The sequence below is a fragment of the Girardinichthys multiradiatus genome, chromosome 12 (assembly GCF_021462225.1).
Source record: "Girardinichthys multiradiatus isolate DD_20200921_A chromosome 12, DD_fGirMul_XY1, whole genome shotgun sequence".
NCBI classification, from domain to species: Eukaryota; Metazoa; Chordata; class Actinopteri; order Cyprinodontiformes; family Goodeidae; genus Girardinichthys; species Girardinichthys multiradiatus.
In genome coordinates, this window is record NC_061805.1 from 17011593 (window position 1) to 17035080 (window position 23488).

Genomic DNA, 23488 nt, shown 5'->3' on the forward strand with positions numbered 1-23488 from the left:
ACATATATCACTTTTATAAACTCTGCAGGCCCGAAGTGGTCAAATGTGAGTCCTCTCTCTAAACAAACCAAGTCCTCAATAAGTGCTATCTGATGTTTTTAATGGAATTACAGTGTAATATAAGGAGGGTGTCCTTGGAGGGAGGGGGATGTATGAGGGAATGGGGCCCTGAGAAAGAGGAGTTATACCACAGTGGCGTGCAGACTGCAGTGACCATGGAGATTAGAAAGAAGAGGAGACTGCCTGGGATAAGAGCAGGAAAGATGATAAAGGACAAGGAGGTTCCACAGAAAAACAGCTTATCTGCCTGTATGCATTAGGTTTAATGCAGTCTGCAAGTAAAAGTTGCTGTTTTTTCACTGTTCAGCATATACGTGACAGAAACATGCAACCGTTTTTTTATTAGTGTAGGTGTTTTTCTTTATGAATTTTTACTTTTTTTTGAAAAACAAAACTGGGGTGTGAAGTAGAGACATGTGAACAGAGTCTCAAAGTGATTGTTTTGCTGTTTGGCCTGTGTTCAGTAACCTCTTCACTGAACGTCCTCTATTTTCACAGGAAGGGAGAGGGGCTGCTCGCACATAAGGCTGTCCTGTGCTGTCCTGAACACACTGTCTGTTTTACAAGACGACAAGCAATGGCTGTGAAACACACACTCTAAGTCTGTGTCCACTTTATGATGCTGTCACCTGGCAACCTAATGTTCGCTATTAAACTATATGTCACAAGAGCTGTTACCTTGCCTTGCATAAATGTTCATACTCCTTTAATATTTTCATATTTCAAAGTGTGGCGTTCATGATGCTGTTCGTTCACTAATGTTCTCTAACAAACACCTGAGGCCTTCACAGAACAGTTGGATTTACACTGAGATTCAATTGCAAGCAGATGGACTCAGTTTACTAGCTAGACTTCTGATTGAAATCAGTTACACTGGGGTTTGTTTTGGGGTATCATAGTGAGGAGAGGTAAATGCATGTGTTGGCCACACACTCATAAAATGTTTTTTGCTTAGTTTTTGCAAAAACTTTGAAAAGCCATGTTTTATATTCCTTTCACTTAACAATCAAGCACTTCTCTGTGTTGGTACAATGAAGCTTGTGATTGCAACGTGATAAAATGTGGAAATGTTCAATTGATATACAGTACTGTGCAAAAGTTTTAGGGAGGTGTAAAAAATGCTGTAAACAAAGCAATATAAATGATAATTGTTTCCTTTTTATCAATTTACAAAATGCTAAGTGAGCGAACCCAAAAATACAGCCAAAGTCATTAAGAATCTTCAGCATAAAGAAGAACAAGACTTACTGGAAATGATGGTATGGCCCCCACAGAGCCCTGATCTCAGCATCATGGAGTGTGTCTGGGATTACATGAAGAGACAGAAAGATGTGAGAAAGCCTACATCCACAGAAGATCTGTGGTTAGTTCTCCAAGATGTTTGGAACAACATCTCTGTGTTTCTCTGTGTGCAAGTGTACTTAGAAGAATTGATGCTGTTTTGAAGGCAAAGGGTGGCAAATATTGATTTGATTTCTCCTTTGTTCATTCGCTGCATTTTGTTGAGTGATGAAAATAAATGAATAACACTTCCATTTTTGAAAGCATTCTTTGTTTACAGCATTTTTCACACCTGCCTAAAACTTTTGCACAGTACTGTAAATACAAGTTATAAACGTGTCCACAGTACTCTAATAACATCTGAGAAGAAGCACTTCCACTTTTCCACTTCCGCATTTTTAAAAAAGATTTTTTGCAGCACAAGTGGCCTTTATTTTTGTTATCTTTCCAAAGTAGGCAGACAGGAAGTGGGGTGGAGAGAGGGAGAGGACCTGCAGCATAGGTCTCCGGAGTCGGGACCTTAACCCGGGAAATCCACTTCTAATGCTCCAATGGCAGCAAGATTGGACAACTCTGTTTGGGTGCACTGCATTTACAAACTGCTGATTTCAGCTGAAAGAACTGATAGAAGCCAAAGCATGCCCCAGCTGAATTTTAATGATCCTCACCCAACCACTGGTTCAGTCAAAAACCAGCAGGCCTGTAATTAGATGACAATAGGCCCCTCTCTGGTGAACAGATTGATGGCCACAGAATTATTGATCAAAGACGCAGGGACAGGAAGAAGAGAGGGGAGCAACAGGTGTGCTGTAAATGGTCTGCTGCATGAACAATAGGTGATGCAATGCACATCTTGCAGGCATATATACTGGAGGCAATCTGTCCAACAGCAATGGTCTTTGGAAATTAGATGATGCACAACTGGTTGTTATTGCCTCGTCCTAATGGAACTGATGATGCTGATCCACTCAAACAAAGGCTTCTTCAATTGGTTAATCATGAGACATAAAAGGTTTGTTAAATTCACTATCGTTAGAAAAAGCAATTATATTTAGCTGTGTGTTACTTGACACCTGAGGGTATTTACAAAATTGTCAGTGCCTAAATATCTTTAGGTTAAGATAAACTATTAGAAATCCCTCTCAGAGTTTAATCAACATGAACTCTGACCTGTTCAGCAGAATCACCTTCTTCACCCCGTTTTACGCTCAAACACAGGCCAAAACGTCTAAAATACAGTAGCTCATTCAAGTCTGCTGAACACTCCAGTTTTGTTGGGATGGAGCCACGGACTGCTGCTGCACACGTGTCTCAGCAAGGCGCTGGCCCAGATGGTGAAATGGAAGTAGTCCAACTTGGGCTTTTCTCCTCCCGGAGCCGTGCATACTTGGGATATTACTCCGATGTCATGAAAGAGGTTGATGTGGTCTGACCAGGAGGCACCGCCTCACCGCAGAACAGATGTGAAAATGTCACCAAGTGCAAAGCGTGAGGTGGGAGAAACTAAAATATTCTGTTAGAAGCTTCAGTTAACGGTTCGATGTGACAGCTGCATACTGTGAATAAAAGTTGTTCAAAAAATCAAATATGAGGATGTTTCAGCAATAGATGACAGATGTTCTGACAGAGATTATGTGTCCTCCAAATTCATCTTCACTAATCTGTTGTTACAGTTACAACCACAAACGTTAAAGCATTTTATGTGACAGACAAACACATACTGTAAATAACTGTAATATAAAGAGAAAATGGTTGTCTTTTTTTTACAAACAGAAATCTAAGAAAAGTGTAGTGTGCATTTGTATTCACCCCCTTTAATTTGATACGCCTGAAGAACCCAATGCTCAGAGGTTTGTTGGAGAACATTAATGAAAAACAGTTTCATGAAGAACAAGGAACACACCTGGCAGGTCAGGGATGAATGTCTAATCAATGACAGGAAATTAGGCAAGCATTGCACGACAGCAATTACACAAAGACATAGCTGTACACCTGAGCAAGGAGATCATTAATCAGAAAAACACCAAATAGGCCCATGCTAACTCTGGGGGAGCTGCAGCTGCAGCTCCTGTCGACAGAAAAGCTATTGTTTCTTCACAAAAATCTGCCCTTAATGAAGAGTGACAAGAAGAAAGCCATTGTTGAAAGAGATCCAAAAGAAGTCACATTTGCAGCTTGCTCCAAGCCATTGGCGACAGCAAACATGTGGAAGAGGGTGCTCTGGTTGGACTAAAACAAAACGTATTTTTTGGCCTACATGAAAATGGTATGTGGTGAAAAACTAACACTGCACATCACCCTGAACACACTATCCCGAAGGCGAAACATGGAAGTGGCTGCATTATGCTGTGGGAATTCTTTTCTGTAGTACAGGAAAGCTGGCCACAGTTCAACAGTTCTGGTAGAAATGTCTGTTAGAGGTGAAAAAAAGCAAGACAACAAACCTAAACCTACAGCCAGAGCTGCACTGGATTTGTAAAAATCAAAGCATATTTATGTATAAGTATGGAACAGGCAAAAGTACAGACCTAAATCTAAATAGAAAACTGTGGAAAGGCTTACAAACTGATATCTACGTTTCCATCTAGTCTGAGCTTGAAACTGAGCTTTAATTTTCCAGAAATTAAAATCTGTCAAATAAAATCCCAATCAAATATGTTGTAGTTTGTGGTTATAACTTGACTAAAAGTGATAAAGTTAGCAAGTTGAGTCTCAACACCTTTGCAAAGCACTGTATGTAAGCAAATAATCTTCCACATAGTGGAACAGTTTTATAAAAGGACAGAGAACTCAGGGTCTGTGTAGCTAAAAGGTTTTTAAAAGTTTTTCCTCTCTAATTTGACCCTCTGTGGAGCATTAAACACCATACTCTGCACCGCCTCTAAAACATATAGTTGAACCGCCAGAGCTTTTCATGTTGTTGTAATTACCTCACAGCCCTTCCTCTGCTTTGTTAAAAACTTAACGCTGTTGATGTGCCCTCTGCACGCCTCTTGCATGTGAATAAAAGCACTCGGGTAAAGTCAGTGGTCATGTTTTCTGTGCTTTTATGTGGGAGATCTAAGTGCAAGCAGCATCCAGTTTCTGACTTCCAAGTATTGAGACCATTACTCAAATTGTTATGGGGTTTTGTTCAATTAAATGGACCCACTATTATGTGTGATATGCACTTCCTTTCCTCTTTCTCTTAATTCCAGCTGATTTTGGCATGAACTTCAAAGATATTATCCCTCTAACATTGGTTTTAAGTGTATAACACTCTGCAAAAATTCAATTTAGACTTTTCCTATAATATTTCTCGTACTTAGTAGTACTCCTTCATGTACACAGAAGCAAGTGCCGGCCAGGCCGTTTGTTTGAGATCATGCATGATCTCATAATTCAGTGAAACACAAATTAAAGAAGAAAAGTGAAAAATGTTCATAGAGTTGAGATCAAATTTTGTTCATAAACTTTAATGGTTTATGGTGGTTTTAATGTGACAATTTGCATTTGCTCTATGGTACTTTGAAGAATGATCAATTAAATGAAATTATCTTAATCAGGGTTATTCAATTTGAAATTAATTACAAAAAAACTACCATCATAATTTGAACAGTGTTCTGGTTAGCTCAGGAGAAAATAATAAAAAGGAATAAGTGGCTGATATCACTGACATTCTAATTGAATTAGAAAATTAAATGGGAGAAATGATGCTGCTAGTAAGACTGTGCGCAAATCAAGAATTTCTGAAGTCATCAAGAACTTCAGGAGAGACGTTCAGCTGCTCTGAAGAAATCTTTGAAGCATAAAAAGTGACAGGACTGTCTCCTAAAGAGGATGGAACTGATGTTCAATCCTCAAAAGTGAGAAGGGTAAGCATCAATCAGAAGTTGACCCAGAAACTGATATCCAGTAAACCGGGGCAACATGTAGGAGTCTTGGAAAAGAATGTCTGCCACTGTAACTGTGGATGCTTTGCATTGACCTGATGTGTTTCTCCAACATGTGAAATGTATTGTAAAATGTTTAAATGTAAATGATTAACAAAAGTGATCTTTAGGTGCATCTCTATCCAATCTGACAGAGCTTGAGCTAATGTGCAGGACATCACCATCACCAAAAAGTGGTTCTGGGGGGCCTAGGAGGGCTGCAGCCCACAATGTTCAGGTTTTTATTTGCAAAAAACATTTTAAAGCCTTATATGCTTTTCCCTTCTTTTCACAATTAAGTATGGAGGACCAATCCTGCCACAATAAGGAATACATGCAGAAATTAGTAGAAATTACTGGGCCAAAACTGGGTAGACATATAAATTAGTGTATATTTTAACCCACTGATTTAATTTAAAATACAAATTTTCAAATCATATTTTTTCTTGAATTCTATAATTTCTTCTTGGTTTATTTAATACAAGTACATTTATTGCTGTTTGTTTCACTTTTGTTTTTACATTACGAGCTGCATGTTGAGTCAGAAAAGACAACACAGCATCCAACGAATGTAAAAAAGAAAGATGAAAATAAATGAGCTCAGGGAAATCTGTTGGGTAAGAAAATAAATATATACAGATAGATTTAGATGGATATATTAGATAAGAACATTTATCATTGTTAATGAATTAAACATAGAGTTAAATAATTTGAAAAATTTAATATTTTTGCAGAAAAATCAGAAACAAATAAAACAGCAAAAAAAAAATCCACTGTATTAAATTAACAAAGAAAAAATATAGAGCAAAATTCGTGGATTAAAAATAAAATATATATTCATATCTGATTAATTGATCAATTATTGAATACATCTTTTATTATTTTTTGCATTTAATGGCACACTAATTTATTCACTACTCACAAAAAGTTAGAAATATGTGGCTTTCAGGTGAAATTTAAAGAATTTGTAAAATGTTCACACAATAGTGATATTATATCATGAAATTAGGACATTTAAGTAGAAGCATGCAATGGTGATTTCCTCTTCTCAAACAATTTATTGAAACAAAAGTCAACAACAGTGGTGGGTATATCACAAATGTCAGTGTCTCAATAAGGTGTCATGTGCCCTTGAGCATCAAGCATGTGACATTTTGGACTTTGTGTTTTGTTTTGTTAACTAGAGGTTTCTTGTTTATGGCTTTGCATTCATGTTTTCAGTTTTTCCTACAGTTCAGGTTTTCTTCTGCCTCCCAGTGTGTTCTCCTCTCACCCTTTGTTCCCTTGGCGTTGCTTTCCTGTTCTTAGAATGGTTTCATTATTATTATTATTATTATTTTTGTTTTTATTATTAGTAGTTCTCCGGTCCCCCTTAGCCTTGTTCCTCTAGTTTATCTTTGTTCTCTAGTTCCTCCTTTATAGGTTAGCTTTAGTTATTGTTTACTTTTATTCTAGTCCTCGTTTCCTCTGCTTCATCCTCAGTTTGGTTCAGTCAGTGTTTGTTTAGGTTTGTTTACTCTTTAGTCAGGGTTCCCTTTTGGTTCCTATTTTGTTAAGTGTTTAGGCCTTATGTTGTTGTGTTCCCTCCAATTTCTCAGTTTCCTTTAGTTCATGTTTATTCTTGATTCTTATGTTTTATTTATCTTTGTTTATAGTTTTGTTTTAGGTCTGCTCATTGTCTTGTTAATTAGTTGTATTAGGTTCACCTGTTCCCTCTGCCTTCCTGCCTCCTTGTCTCACCTGTCCTTAGTTCCTTTGATTACCTGCCTTTGTTCTCTCTCTGCATATTAGTTGGATTGTTTCATTATGTTTGGTGGGTTCCTTGCGTTACAACTCCTCTACCCTCGTCCATGCCAAGTGTTTCCATGTTCCTGCAGAGTCGGCTTTGGTTAGTGTTTGGATCTCGACCCTGGTCAGTACCTGTGTGTTTTTTGTTATGTCTGTGAACTTGAATAAAGCCCTGGATCTTTCACAACGCTGCTACCAAGCTCTTGTCTGCGCTTTGGTCCAACCCAAAACCATTCTGTGACAAAGCACAGCTTAACTATGATGTCTCAGGCTGTTCACAAGTTGATTTATTGTCTGGCATCCCGCTCTTCTTGAAGGACGGCCCTCAGGTCATTGATGTTCTGGGGTACAGAGTTATGAGCCTCTAGATGACAACTCTGATTGGCAAGCTGATCCTATAGGTTGTCTATGGGATTCAGGTCTGGAGAAAGTGCAGGCCACTCCATTCGAGGAACCCCAGTCTCCAGCAGCCGTTCCCTGATGGTGTGATCTCAATGAGCTGGAGCATTGTCATCCGTGAAGATGAAATTATCTCTTTGTTGTTCATGCAGGGGCACAATGTCTGGATTAATGTACTTGTCAATGTACCATTTACAGAGTCTAGGGCAGTTCTGTTCACACCTGCCCACACCATAACACCACCAAAGGCGTTTCTGGTGACAACAGTGGCTGATGCAAAGCAGTGACCTTGACGTCTTGAACATCGGTGGTGGCCATAATTTCTGCTCAACGTGAATCGACTTTCATCAAAAAATAGGCAGACAGGACATGGGGTTATGACCGAGGTGAAGACATGTTGCACAGGTCGCTGTGGCCAAGACTAGAACCAGCCACGCCGTGTGCCGAAGCCTCTCTTTACATAGGCCACATGCTCAATTGCTGTGCCAGTGTCACGCTCCCCATTGCTGGACCGAAACTGTCTAACGTGACAGTTTGGTGCCTTTTGCCTCCCTAAATGTTCCTGGAGTTCAGTGACATTCATCTCCCGGTTCCGCAGGGCACAGGTCACAATGAAGCGGTCAGTCGGGATGTGGTCAAGGCAGTCCTTTCTGTGACTTTTCCAGCCTCTCTATATCTCTGTTGCATCTTGCTAATGACACTCTGTGACACTCTAAGCTCAGTGGCCATGTCCATCTGAGAACATCGTGTTTGAAGCCTCGCAATGGCGAGGTACTGTTAATCAATTGTTAGGTGTCGTCTTGGTCTTGCGATGTCATAATGTTAACAGCATGATGAGGAGCACTGTTTAAATACCAATTCTTATTGAACCAGGAAATTTATTGGATGATTACTTGATTAAACACCTGTTGTGAATTTTGCCGTTTAGCTCCTCGGTAAAGAACAGCACGTTGTGCAAAAAGTACTGAAACACTGTTGGACATGTGCATTTAAAAGTTTAGAGAAGGTCACTTCATCTGTAAAGGTTGTATTGCATTTTAGGTTCATCCTGAAATTTCACCCAAAAAAATATCCCTAACTTTTTGTGAGTAGTGTCCAGCTACTTTTTGGCTGACTAATTATTTTATTAATGAATGTCATTTATTTATTTCTGTATGTATTCTTAATTATTGCAGGATTGGACCTCCATAATTACATACTGCTTTGTATGGTCTATCGCATAAGATTCCATGACAAAATTGTGAAAAAGTTCAAGAGAGAAAAATAATAGTAGAAGGAGCAAATTGGGAAATAAAAGCCAAAGAGAAACATGCTCCTACTGATAAAAAGGACAGTGTATTTGCAGTTTATAATTTGCAAGGTGGTGAAAAAAGTTTTGACTTCAGTGGCTCAAAATTATTGCTACCAATGTGCAGATGTTTGGGGTAAAATTGCTTGTGATCATTTTTTACAAGATTTAAAAGTGGAACAAAGAGAACATACCAGAACATTTTCCTGATTTATCTGTTTTATCTGCTTAGATGACATTGGCCAGATTTTAAGGGTGCAAAAAGTCACCAAAGGTGTATTCACACCAGGAAAGTCCCTTGGTCCGGACCAAAAGAAAACTTTATTTTTTTCATTTGGTGCGGTTTGTTTTCACATTGTACTTTTTGCAAGTGAACTATTACTTGTAAACAAAGCCACGCGGGTGACGATCATTGTTCCCTTTGGACAGAAATGACGGGGGCTGGACGGAGCACAGACCCGGAAATTTAGGAAAACAACTGTAATCGTGCTGCGTGCAGCAACTCTGTTCTGCATATTTATGCCGTCATTACAGCTGCAATATTATTGTGAGGGTGAAGCTCATTCAACACCGACTTTAAGACGTTCCATTTATAATGTTGGAACCCTGTCGGAGAAGGCGTGCTGAACGCTGACGTTCTCTACGTGCCTTGTCCCACAACAAGCCAGTAGTGTTGCTAAGCAACACACAGCTTATCAGGTATGATTACCTTACAACACACACCTTTGCTACCGGCTACGGTGGCTTTTTATGTCCAAAGAGACGTACTCTGTTTGTAGTTGTTTCCGATCTGGGCCGGTTTGTATTCAGACCATAAGCGAACCGCACCAGAGTCCGTTTGGAAGCGGACCAAGACCGCATCAAAAAGTGGGTCTCGGTCCGGTTATTTGGTCCGGACCAGGGTTCGCTTGAGTGTATTCACATCTGCACAAAAGGTCTGGACCAAGGGGGGAAACGAACTCTGGTCCGTTTTAAAGTGGACCAAAAGTGGCAAGTGTGAATGCGCCCCAAGTTACCACAAGTAACCGATACAGAACTTTTGGCCTTTTCTTGCCTACTAAGCCATGGCACTTGTGTCTCTCCTTCTCCCTACTGTGTCTCTCCTCTCCTGCTTTCCAGTCCCACTTTAGTTTTTTCCTTAAAAAAACAGGAAGAGGGTGTGTTTGAAAAACCAGAGCCTGAGAAGTCATGCCGTTCTCCACTTACTGACTGTCTATCCTCTCTGCATGTGTGTGTACATGCATGCCAGAATAATTGCCTACGGGGGGGGGGGGGGCACTAAATGCCTTGCCTTGTCTTGTTTCTTTAGCACCCAATGGATCTACAGTGTTTGGTTTGGGGATTGTGCCCCAAAGACAACATCTTAAGTATTATGCATGTGGCATGTTACCTGAGGCGTGTTGCTGCCTGTCTGTCTTGCACACATGACGAAGTGTTTTGTTAACCAGTCAGAGATCATTGAACTCCAAACAGGGTTTGTAATGTCTTTCCAAAGTATTCATACCCTAAGTCATACTGGAGCCTTTCACATTTTATTATGATACAGCCAAAAACTGTCAAATATTTTAATAGAATTCAATGAGACAGACCGACACAAATTAGTGCACAAAAAACCATGGCTTTCCAACTTTTTTACAAGGCACCTCCACAATATGTTGCTGCCAAGACTGTGTCACCTTGAGGATGGTGTGTTCATATTTGTGTGTCAAAATGTTTTCTCATCTGACCAGACCATCTTCTTCTACAAGTTTGTTCTACTTGGCTTGTGAAAAATGCCCAAGGCTAATGGTTATTCTGTTAATAGATTCTTCCACCTGAGCTGCATATCTCTTCAGCTCCCCCAGCCTTGCTCCTTTGACTAATGTTTTCCTTGCTCATGTTGCTTGTTTTGAGCAATTGTCCATCAGATGTTCATTGCTTGGGATATTGTTATATGGCTTTATAACTTAACTCTTTACTAATTGGATGACTGCTGAAGGGAGTTGGTTGCCATGGATTTTATTTAGGGGTATCAGATTTAAAAGAACTGAATAAATATTCATGCCACATTTACAGAAAAAACTATTTTTACTGTAAAAAAAAAAAACCAATTGAAACCATGCATCATTTCCCTTCCAATTCAGTTATATGTTACTCTGTGCTGATCTATCACATAAAATCCCAATAACATACATTACGTCTATGATTGTACTTCGATAAAATGTGGAAAGATTGAACAGGTATAAAGACATTTGTCTTTTGCAAGGCACTGTATCTTTTGGGCCTCTGTGCCGCTGGGAAGAGCAGCACCGCAGGTTGGGTTTTTGCATAGCAACCCCTCTGTCTGATGGGAATTAGAAGCGTCCCGTCTGTTTACTCCCAGCAGGAGCCATCATGAGGGCCTTGACGTCCTTGCACAAAGCCTCTCTCCTGTCGGCACTGGTCAGGGGCCAGCGTTAGGTCATGCTTGCAGCTTTTGCAACTTTTTCAAACCGACCCTCCTCTTGCACTATGTATGACTGTTAGAGTTCAAAGAATGTGACAAACCCTGCTCAAGCAGCAAAAGAAAGAAGATATTTTTCTGCATATAATGTAAAAACCTAATCCAGGTAAGATTAAAGATTATATTGTGATTTTGGCAAAACAAATGCTGCAGCTTAGAGTAGAAAGACTACTTTTATCAGATCAAATTGACCCCATTAAATTCATATTTTGTGATTATTAGCCCTGGTTGGTGGCTAATTTGATGCTGATGTTATTTTGCCTGATAAGATACTTCTCTGTGAAAACTTAATGAGCCTTCCTCCTTTCCTACCCTGTGGTGCTTGTTAGTGGAGGGATTCAGTGTGTCAGTCCACAAACCATCCCAGTGAGACAGATCCTGACATGGTATGCGAGATATGAAGAGAGAAATTCCCTAAAATTGGGCACGAAAAGGAGTAATATGTAGGGAAAAGGGGTAACTTGAATCATGAAGGGAACGACTGTGATTTAATGGGATGATGGAGTGGTTGAACAGCATACAGAGAGCTGCGGTGAGAATGTAAAGATTTCATCTGATCCCTGAGGGCAGTTAGCTGTAAGTTTAGACAATCTGGGTAATGACAGGCAGCAGCTGGGCAGCAGAGAGAAAATCTCAGTGTCTGCCTCTGAGACCTGTATCTAATCTAAAGAAGAGCTGGCCTGGTTTAGTGTCTTCTCAACAATAACAGGCTTTTAATACAAGTGTCCCCAGCTGGACCTAATGCTGCTACTATATCCTCACTTCACAATGTAATGCTGTAATCCTTCCGGTGAAATTTATATTGTGGACTATAAATCTCTCCAAGGCTGCCTCTCATTTCCTATCTTACAGCAGTGCAGCTGAAAAGACCTGAGTTCCTCTCCAACTTTTTTTTCTCTGCTAGAACAACAAGGTGGTTCTGGGAACCAGTGTGTCAGTTCCTCTGCAGCTAGATGTACACAGGTCCAAGATGCCACTTCCTCCAGTCTAATGAATCGCTATTTTAACCTATTTTGTTCTGTCTCTTCCGGAGGGCAACGTCTTATTAGCAAAGTGGTATTACCCCTTCAAAGCAACATTAAGATTTTATTTGTTTAGCAGCAAAGCTCTATAGGTAATGCATTGGAAATAAAAGCTTACCTTCAAGAACCTTCTGAGACTTAGCAGGTATCTACTAGAACTTGGTAAATGGTTACTTTCCTGAACCTTTAACAAAATTAGCAGGTACTTCCCAGAATCTTCATGGAACTTTCATGGAAGCTACAAGGTACTTTTATGAAAAAAATTTCACGGACCTTACCAGATGTGTTGCAGAAAGTATCTGGAAAGGTTCAGTAAAGTAGAGATTTTCAGAAGTTCAGAAAGTATCAAGTTTTGCCAAAGTTCAATGAAAGTAACTTCATAATACAGCCTAACTCCTAAAGGTACATTGTAAGTTTCATGAAAGTTCCATTAAAAGTCCTGAAAGTACCTACCAAGTCACAGAAAAGTGTGACCCTGACTAACAATAATTGCATTAACACATTTGTGATAAATGTTTTAGGATTTCGTTGCTTAAGTGGGCTTTATTCACAATAATCAGACAGGAAATGTGCAGACAGAGAATCAAACCTTGGGTAGTTGCCTCGAGGACCAATTACCTCCATATATGGGGCACCTGCTCTGCCACTATGGCACACGCGCCCCCGAAATTAACTCACATTTCTAATGAGCCCAAATAAAACAAAGGTACCGTGGGTCTGCCTTTGCAATCCAAAGAGATACTTTTGCCTTTGCACTCTTACAAAATAAAATTGGTCGAGGGCTGTAAAATCAACATAATTATTAGGAAAAATATGGTTTATCAAGATTTATAAACCTCAACTATAACAAAACTATGATAAGGTGCTGTAATCAGATGAGACTGGAGCTGAATATTTCGGCCAACATTCGAAACATTACGTGTGACTGAAAACTGACACTGGACATCGCCTTGAACACAGCATCCCCATGGTGAAAGATTTATCAGAGAAAAGGCCTAAAGGCCTGATGTAGCTCTGGAGGAGTTGAGGAGATTCCCAATTCAGTCTCCATCCATTCTCACTAAACTAATCCAGGAATGGATTATGGATGGGGGGGTTCTGTATGACACTCTTTCAGATTTTAATGTGTAAAAACAGTTTTGAATATCATCAATGCCTTTTCTTACACTTTACAATTATGCCATACTTTGTTTCTGTGCAAAACTAAAACATAATGTTCACAGAGGCTCTCCAGGCAATCTGTGTGAGCTTGAGTTACTTTGCAAAGAAAAGTAGGTAAAGGTTTTATTCTTGGAATGTGCAAGGCTGGCAGAGACTTACCCCTAATGGTTTAAGTCAGTGAATACATAAACCTTTATTCATCCAGATAAAACCTCACTGAGATTTCAAATCTCTTTTCTAAAGGGGACCAGGCAAGACAGCAGTACCATTCACAAATATCAACAATTATATTCATACAGTGCCATACATTCATATAGTTTGTAAAGCATAAAATAATAAAAATCAACTAATATTAACATGACTAACTCAAAAGCAGTTGAGTTATTAAAGCTATCTTTGGGGTCTTTCAGTAGCGCTTTTAGCTCACCAAGTGTCATTAGGTCGTCAATTTGGACTGAAAATCATTCCAGGTTGAGGGGGCAGCGTATTTAAATGCTCTCTTATGCAGTTCCGTTCTGAGTCTGGGAACAAACGTGATAAAAAGTCTGGGAGCACCGTCCGTACTGGGTGTGGGGCCTAGAATCAGGCAAGGCCGAAGTAGTCCCAAAATACATGTATACACAAAAAGGAGCATGTGTATCTGTATACAAACAGAAAAGGAAGGATGACCCGCACCTAAATACAGATGACAATGGTGAACATAATATCCACAACTTGTGATAAAACATAGAGCACAATAATACACTGAGTCCAGTGTCTTGAGATTTTGCTCAGGTGAATTTATAAACAACAGGTCACTACAAATACCTGGAATATTTTTTATTGGGTAGAACTGGGTGAAAGGAATTCACTGCACTGAAGGACTGGAAAATTTATTTAAACCAACCTAATTATGGGGAAGTTGTGAAGAAAACTGCACTACACCTCTAGTCCAGCGGGTGGCTGTAATAAAGAAACACAAAGGCCAAACAAGCAAAGCCCGATCGAGAAGCTCATATCCTATTTGTTCACAAAACTAGATGGAGAACACACAACTGACTTTTTTGCTTGTACCATTTTCAATCACAAAAAGTATGCTTAAACAATCTCATATAAAGTATAAAACATCAACACGCAGGTCTTAAATATGGTGGGGAACAGAAGTAAGAACACTTCAAGAAAGGGTCCACCAATCATTGTTGTGCAGCAATAACCCCACCCCTCAACAACCCTGGGCTAATCTGAAAGTCCTACTCCCAAATCAGGACCTTTTTACCCGGGAAAATGTGGACCCAGGAAATTTAAATTACTCTAGTAAAATTGTGTCGAAATGCACAGGAACCTTCAGAATCCTAATTTATAATGGCTGAAAGTTCCTGCAATGGAAAAGGGGCTACAGCCCAGAAGAGGAAGGAATGTTGCTAAGATTAGGTAATCTCGGACTTGTTGAGAGAAACAGGCCTTGTTTCTGTAGAAGAAACCCATCTTAGATTTTAATTTAGACACAAAATTGTTAATGTGCTCATTGAAAGACAGTTTATCATCTAAGATCAGACCAAGGTACCTATAAGAATTGACCATTTGAATTGCTGTCCCAATTGTAGTTTTAATTGTAGGGATAACAAATTGTAATGATTTACCTAATGAAAACAACATGAGCTTAGTTTCTCCATCATCTAAAACGTGTTTGAGCTGAGTCAGATGTAATGGAACCTGATTAAAAGTAGATTAATCAGGATTAATCAGGTAGATTAATCAGATTTAAAAGTTTGCATAAGAGCAGTAAATGATAGTATCATCTGTATAGAAACGGCTTGTGATAACATAACATAAAAAAGGAATAAAAGAAGTTCAAGAATTGAGCCCTGGGGAACACCCTTAGTGAAAGGTGGTTCTGCAAAGTATTTATGCAAGGGAGTTGAATTCAAATGCATGCAAAACTGATCAGATCTATATTTCTAAAAAGTTTGAAAATCATTTTGTTTTCATGTATCAATATGCATTACTTAGTGTTGGCACAATGCATAAAACCCCAATGAAATACATTCAGGTTTGTAGTTGTAACAAGATGAAATGTGACAAAAAGTTGTAAAAATGATGAATACTTTTGCAAAGTACCGGATATGGCTTTACTGTCACTAACTAGATTGGGATGAAGCTTCTCTTCTTTCAGAAAACGTGTATAAAGTTTAGAGCTACTGGGGCATCATCCACATGTTTTTTTTTCACTTCCCATATTTGAACAAAAACACAGAATTTCCAGAAAAGTATAGTCAGAAAAAAATTACATGTAGTTTTTATAAACATTTCCTGATCTCAGTTGCAGTTTTATATAGAATTAAACTACAAATGTCTGTTTGGTGAAAAGTGAAAGACTTAAAATTAATAACATTGTGTATCATCTTTTTAACACTATGTTTAGCAAAGAGTAGAAATAAACAATATGTGGCACAGCAGTTGCATAATTGTTGAGAAAATGTATTTCAAAGAAAGTGTGGAAGTGGAACACAATTGGAAATCATATTCAGATACCCCCAGAGAACTGTATTAAAAGTCTGTTATAATCTTAGCTGCTCCAATACCTTAAAAAATGTAAGAATTGTAGCGTTCAGTGAATATCTGTTTTGACTGATGTTTTGATGCCGTTTCCGTATTTTTATTGATCCCTCTCAGGCAGAGCCTGGAAAGTCAAAGGTCAACCCTGAGTAATGGAATCTGTAGCCTGTAGTGACTGCAGCAACGACCTGTTGACCTGCCCATTGTCCTGTCAGCCACAGGTTCATTAGCCTGACAGGTTGAGGTGAGTATGATCAGGGCTTCCTTGTCATATACAGCTCTCTGAGGAATGTTACATCCTTACTAATGCACGGCCTGGAGGGGCTCCTAAAGGCCAAAGCTCCTTAAGTCAAAGCAAGGCATAAATTCTGCCTGATGTGGAAGGAATCTGTGTTGAAACACGTGTTGTGACACAGTTGAGTAATGTTCAATCTATATTTGTCAAACAATTACCATTTATTCTCTGTTAGAAGACTAAACATAGAAGGAAAGCCCTGATGTTTTCTTCACATGCAACCACAGTTTATTACCCATGAGTTTTTATGAGGACCGTCGACACAGCGCATGATATACAACCAGTTCAGGCATTCACTGCACTCAGATCCAAAGAACATCTTCTCCTCTTTGTGTAATAATGCTCTGAAATGGTTTCATTAACGACACCTTTGGGGGTGCCAACTCAGGAGAAAATTACAGTCTCATGCAAAGCTGCTCTGCTTTTGACATTTATCCTCTAACAACTATCAATACTATATCTGCTCGTAGTTTAACAGACTCAAAACGTTCATGGTGGTGTCTCCCAGAAGACCAACTGACCAAAGGAGAGTTCAGTCTCCAGACCCAGTTTAGTTTCCTCTCCACGCCTGCAGAGGATACTTCACCCACCTCCTGTTTACGCCGTAAACTAAAAGGTCGACGAAAGTGATGGGGACAAAGAAGCAAAATTCCTGGATTATGCACATTTTTAGAAGGATGACCCCACTTTTGTAAACTGGGATCATCCTGCTATTGTAGATGATTTGGAGGAAAAAAGAACAACTGCACTCGGGTCTGAGGACGAAATCACCAATGCTTAAGAGGTTGAACCCTTTGTAATACCTACAAAAGCAATCTATCTGAAGTCTTTATTTATTTTTTATTGGATCAATAAGGTCTATATCATTGTTTTTTTTCCAGGGCTACGGATACAGCTCTCTGTAAAACTAAAAGACGACTTGCACCCATGTAGGGGACAAAGCAAACATGTCGAAGATGATGCTTTGGTCAAATAAGAACAAATTTGAACTTTTTGGCCTACACACAAAACATTCTGTGTCATAAAACCAACATTGCACTTCACCCTGAATACACCTCTGCCATGGTGACTTATGGTGATGGCAGCAACATTTGTTGAGATGCTTTTCTTTAGCATGGACAAGGAAGCTTTTTGGCCTTGTTTAGAAAATGGATGGAGCTAAATACAGGGCACTACTGGAAGAAAACCTGTTAGAGGCTGCAAAATAATTTTTTTTTTTTTTTAAGATTTATGTGGCACTAGTGACCTGTAGTGAACCGTAATTTCGCAGGAAAGATGGTAAAGAGAGAAGAGGAAGACATACAGCAAATGGCCTGAGATTGGGAATTTAACCCAGGACTACAGCGTTGAGGGCTAAAGCCTATGCACATGGTGCGCCTGGACCACCAAACTGAACCACCAAGCACTCTGGAGGAGACAAATTTATCTTGCCACCACATACAGTGAGACAGTAAGGGAGGTTGGAGACCTGCAGGACAGAGTGGCATCTTAGGTTCACCAAGTATCCATAGCAACCATTTATTATAGAAGGTGTCATCCACATCTTTACCAGATGTGCCAATAATTTGGAGAGGCTGTATATACGCGGGTTTGAGTGTATCCAAGTTAATCATTTCAAATGTTAATACAAGAGAAGATAACATCACTTTAAGGTACGTCAGATTGTGCTTAACAAAAGAAACCTTGGCTCAGGCTCCCTTATTCTTTATTGTGTTCCTTTATAGTAACACTCAAATTTGAATTAATGAATCATCTAACCCAAAATAAGCCCAAAGGATTTTTTAGGCCATGCTGAATAGACTGGGCGGAGAGACAGGGCATGGGTCTGTTATGACCTTGTTGCATGCTCTGACGGATCTTACAGTGTCCTCTCCTCTGCTCGAAGGAGGTACGGCTGATTGATGGACTCTAATCAGCAGCAGACAGACCAGCTACAGGAAACATCTCCCCATCACGTTTACGGAAACCAGCTCTTCTCCAGAGACTGGCTGATAGCTGCAAAGGGAGAGGGGGGAAGGAGGCAGAAAACAATAGAATTCTCAGTTTTTTCTGCAAAGAAAATCAGCAGACTGTCAGCTCCCTACCAAACAAAATATGACTTAATGATCTGCTGCCAAACAGCTAGGCGAAACATCACAGATGTGGAAATATTGATTGCCTTTGAAACCACTCCCCAAGATTTGTTTTGGGGAAAAAGCAACTAATTGATTTCCTGCTGCGCTTTGTGTTAACTTTGACAGTTAAATAGGAACATGCATGACATTGTAATTTTTAAATATTTTGGTACATGCAGTGAGGAGAGAGACCAAGTTGGCTGAAAACATGGCAGACAGCAGCTTCTTTCTGATCAGCTCCGAGTGATCCATAATTAATGTACAGATGTCAGATTTAGGTCCATAAGTCCTTTTAACTGTATTTGCCAAAATAGATGCACAGAATTTTGTGCCAGATCAAATTTTCCCTTTCAGAGGTCACCACAGCAATCATCTGTCTCCATCTAACCCTTCTGCCTTTCTTCTCTCACACCTACTACCTTCATGTCCTCTTAGACTCCACCCATAAATCTCCTCTTTAGTCTTCCAATATGCCTTCCGTCTGGCAGTTCCAGCCTCAGCATCTTTCTACCAATGTACTCAACACTGTCTGGCCTGTCTGGCTTTATCTCCAACACATCTAAAATGAGCTGTCCCTGTTATGTATTGATTCCTGATCCTATCCATCCTCGTCACTGCCAATGAGAACATCAACATCTTAATATTTGTTACCTCCAGCTCTGCCTCCTGTCTCTCCCTTATTTCCACTGTTTCACAGGTCTCACAATTATCTCTCACACCTGACACTTTTCTTCACCCGTTCCCACCTGCTCAGGCATGTTTCTTCACCTCTTTTCCACACTCACCATTGCTCTGGACTGTTGACCCAAAGTACTTAAAATAATACACCTTCTTTATATGTTCTTTGTAACCTTACAGCTCCCCTTGGGTCTCTCTCTGAGTCACACACATATATTCTGTCTTGCTCTGGCTAACCCTGAATTCTTCTCTTTTCCAGGTCAAACGTCCATGTCTCTGAAATTTCCTCCACCTGTGCCCTGCTCTCACCACAGAACACAATGTCCTCTGTAGACATCATAGTCCACAGAGGTGCTTTAAAAGAGTAATAAAATCACCCAGAGGATATTTGAGCCGACAGTTTCAGTTTCTGTTTAAGATGAATCCAGGTTGAAGGTGCAGAGTAAAGAAATCTGTAAGGGCGCAGTGCGTGGGATAGCGGTAGAGTGCACGACCCATATATGGAAGCTTCCACCCTGCTTGTTTCTAAAAAATAAACCAAATTTTATCCCAAGGTTCTTCAAAAAATTATCATTGGGAGCTTTAAAACTATGGCTTTCATCAATTATTATACCAAGATATTTGTAGGAGGACACAAGATCAAGGCTACATTCACACTGCAGGCAAATGTGCCCCAAATCCAACTTTTTTGCCCATACGTGACCCATATTCGACTTTTTCATGCCAGTCAGAATGGCCCAATTCTGATTTTTTCACATCTCTTCAAATCCGAATTGTGCCACTTTCATAAGTGGTACAACATCCTGCCTTCAGAACGATCATGTTGGACTTTTAGTCTCAGATCATGTTTTCCTCGCCAAGGCCCAAAGTAGGTTTCTTTGGTACAACAGACTGGCTAGTTCAGAAGAAAATCAAGGACTATCTCATCCCTTAGCCCTGAACTGACAAATAGGAGCATGCTCATCAACAAAATAACTAAAACTGTCATTACAACATTTCCATGCCAGATCAACACCATCTATTAATAAAATATGGTCCCAATTAAAAGGAAGAACTCATGAATAAAAGCTTGCTCGCTGAAATGCTTCGGGTGGCTTTTCTGCACAATTTGGGGCTTTGAGCAAAGGAATGTTTGTATCCCTGATAGCACCAACAACACAATGATCACTAAGATAATTTGCAAATACTCCCAAAGCAGAGGCAAATTTGTAATTAGAAGATCAATCTGAGTTAAATTAGTTGGGACATTTATAGGAACATATAGAGTAGGACATTCAATTAATATGGGTGAGGTTAAAAGATTAACAATGAGCTTAATTTCTTTAAATTGTAGTTGTGATAAGTGTTGTAGTAGAGACGATAATGTTTCCTTGCTGGATAAGGGGGGCTCTGTAGCACCCAACTACTGTTAAGATCTGACCACCAGAAAGATCAACATTTAAAGCCAGGATTGCTTCATTAGCTGTAGTTGTCCAGTCATCTGAAGGCACCTAGTGGCCACACAGAGCCTGTCTATACTCCTCCATAAAAGCCACACAACTTTCTTCCATTTTTAGGTTTCACCACTTTGTCCTCCGCTCTGCCACTGTTCTCTTCACCTTCCTCACTATCAGATTCATTTTAAACACCACCACCTTACACAACATCTCCTACCCCACTCTTATAAGTCACCTGGAGTTCCTGCCTCTTCTGAAAGAAAATATTCACTACAGCCATTTCCATCCTCTTTGCAAAGTCTACAACCATCTGTCTGTCTGCATTCCTGTTCTGGATTTTAAACTTGCCCATCACCTCTGTTCCCTGCTTCAACATGTCCATTGAGATCTGCACCGATCACCACTCTCTCACCTCTGGCCATAGTCTACATCACTTCATCTAACCTGCTCTAGAATTTCTCCTTCTCTAACTCACATCCTACCTGTGGGGCAAAAGCAATAACATCAATGAACATCACATCTTCAGTTTCTAGCTTCAGACTCATCACCCTACCTGACACTTATTCACCTCCAGAACATTCCTGACAAACTCCTCCTTCAAGATAACTCCTACACCATTTGTCTTCCCATCCACACCATGGTAGAACAGCTTGCACGCTGCTCCTAAGCTTCTAGCTTTGCTGCCTTTCCACCTGGTGTCCTGAACACACAGAATGTCCAATGTCCTCCTGCATCATGTCAGCCAACTCTCTATCCTTTCCTGTCATAGTTCCAACAATTGAAGTCCCTGCTCTCAGTCCTAGATTCGTTGTTAACCTGGGTCTCAATCGATCTGGTATGGAGAAGATGTTCTTGACTTGCATGGTAGATTTGGCAAAAGTTTTACCCTGGATGCTCTCTACATTAATCTAGGCTTGGGACCGGCACAAATAGGACACTGTCCCACCTTTGAGGTTGCGTTAAAAACATGGTTGCAGGCCACAAGGGCCAATTCTAATCTTGCCAATGGGAGCTCTAACTTTTATACCACAGTCTCTCCTTTTATACAATACTGAGAAGTGGAAACTGATGGTGGAGGCCTACAAACACCTTATGATTAAGATTGTAAGGAAACATGCAGAGGTGATACATGTGGTGCTATCATTGTCATAGTATGGTCAAAAATCAGCAGGGAGCTGATGAGACGTGCCTTAGTTTAAGAATGCAGAAGGCTTATATTTGCCTTCCTGATGAAAGTGGTTTGTGAATGGTGTTGGAGATCCTGGAGATCATAAGGTGTTCTTATTCCAGCGTAAAGGTTTGGAGGGGCCACAAATCTAGTGGATTTAGTTGCATCTTTAATGTATTTTTTATTGAGGCAAGCAGACTCCAGTGGCTTCAGCTGCACATTTATTACACCAACCTAAGACCAGTTCTTATCTTAATGTGAGCAAGAGCAAGATGGAGCATTTTTGACATTATTCAGACAGCACCAAGGCTTACATAAACAAACACAGATATCATAGAGAACAAAGACCTGTTATTGATGTAATTTTATATTAAGCAGGTAAACAGGTTTTTTTATGGAGGAAGGATGTAAAGACCACGCTAAGGACATGCTGTAGTCATTTTCTCCAAAAAAAAAACAAACAGTCAGTGTTTTATCTTAATTACTTAGAGTTTCCTGGTAATGTTTGATTGTATGAGGCAGACATTTATTACCTGAGCAAGCATATGTTTTCCATGTTAGCTGATTTTCCTGCTTACATCCTTCTTTTCATGCATCTCGATGAAAAGCATCTGTCCCGTCAGAATTTGTTTTGCCCTTTGTGTCCTTGCCAAATGGCTCTTCTATCTCTGACAGGGAGACACCCCTCCCTGTTGTTACGCATTTTAGGATGAGCAAGGCAGTGAGTTGCCTTTGCTCTGTGTATGAATAGACCGATGTGTCTGCCTAGCTGGAATGCTGAGAATTGTTTGCATTTCGGGCACGTGAAAGCTTATCACTCAGTCTTTTTATCTGCACAGCTTATCCTTAACCCTGAATGAGTCCGGGCATCCCCCAAAGTCTCCATCCCCCTCTGATCTTGATCTTGCTGTCATGTCTCCCCCCCGCCCTCAGCAGGGTGGACTTGTGCAGTGATACTTGCATTGATGTGCGAGGGGCAGAGCTGCTGCCCTTTAATTTGAGTTTTTGTCTTTACTGCCGTCATAGGGTTTTTCACCAACATTCAGTCAAACATACTGGGATTGTGCACAATTTTGCATTAGGAGTTGTGTATTCAGAGGTCTCTCCAGGAGTAACCTTACCTTTCACTGTGCATGAATGGAAGAACAGTGAAGCAGGCTCAAACGTGTCTGCTCAGCCCTAATAATAAAGGCCCTCGGGATTGTTCTCAACTCAAGCTTTCCATTTTAAAAGCATCCAGTTTCCTTAAATGCTCTTCATCAATGGCGGCAGATGATACTCTGTGTTTTGCTCCATTTAACAATAAATGGTTTAAATGTGAGATGTGAAGTCTGATCTTTCAACACAGGCCTGTGGATCATAGGTCATGTACAAAGATTGGCCCCAGTTGATAAAGGTGCCACCACCCAAAACAAAAACCAACAAAGGCAGGAAGGACTGTGCTGGTGAACCACACCCCAAGGCCAAACCATTGCATCTACTGCACACAAAAAGTGTCAGCTAAGTATGGTGGCAACTGTTTTTCCTGTTTTGGTATTTACTTCCAAATGAACCACCTGAAGTAAACACTGAAAGATAATCAAAAAGGTGAATGTTGACACAGTTGGCCGCTGTTTGGTGGGGGATAAACCATAAATCTTGCTTGAACACTCACTCAAAAAACAACCCAAAAAAACCCCGCAAAATACAATATAAAAAAATCCACAAAGTTACATTTGACTTAAATCACATGTTTATGATTGACTAGAAACTCCTGTAATTATTATTTAAAATACTTTAACTAATTGTTGAATACAAATGAAGTGAGGTTCTGTTAAAATGTTAACAGTTCATATCTTAGCTGCAGTACATAATTCTCTTAAAAATCACC

The 23488-nt window shown here is 39.9% G+C and overlaps 1 long non-coding RNA gene across 1 annotated transcript; it reads left to right on the top strand.

Annotated features, from left to right (window-relative positions):
* The first annotated feature begins 7078 nt into the window (after nucleotides 1-7078).
* LOC124878313 lies at nucleotides 7079-22629 on the top strand. Its single transcript, XR_007040710.1, has 3 exons — nucleotides 7079-7164; nucleotides 16045-16171; nucleotides 19274-22629. It is a non-coding gene; the product is annotated as an uncharacterized LOC124878313 (long non-coding RNA).
* Nucleotides 22630-23488: the final 859 nt, after the last annotated feature.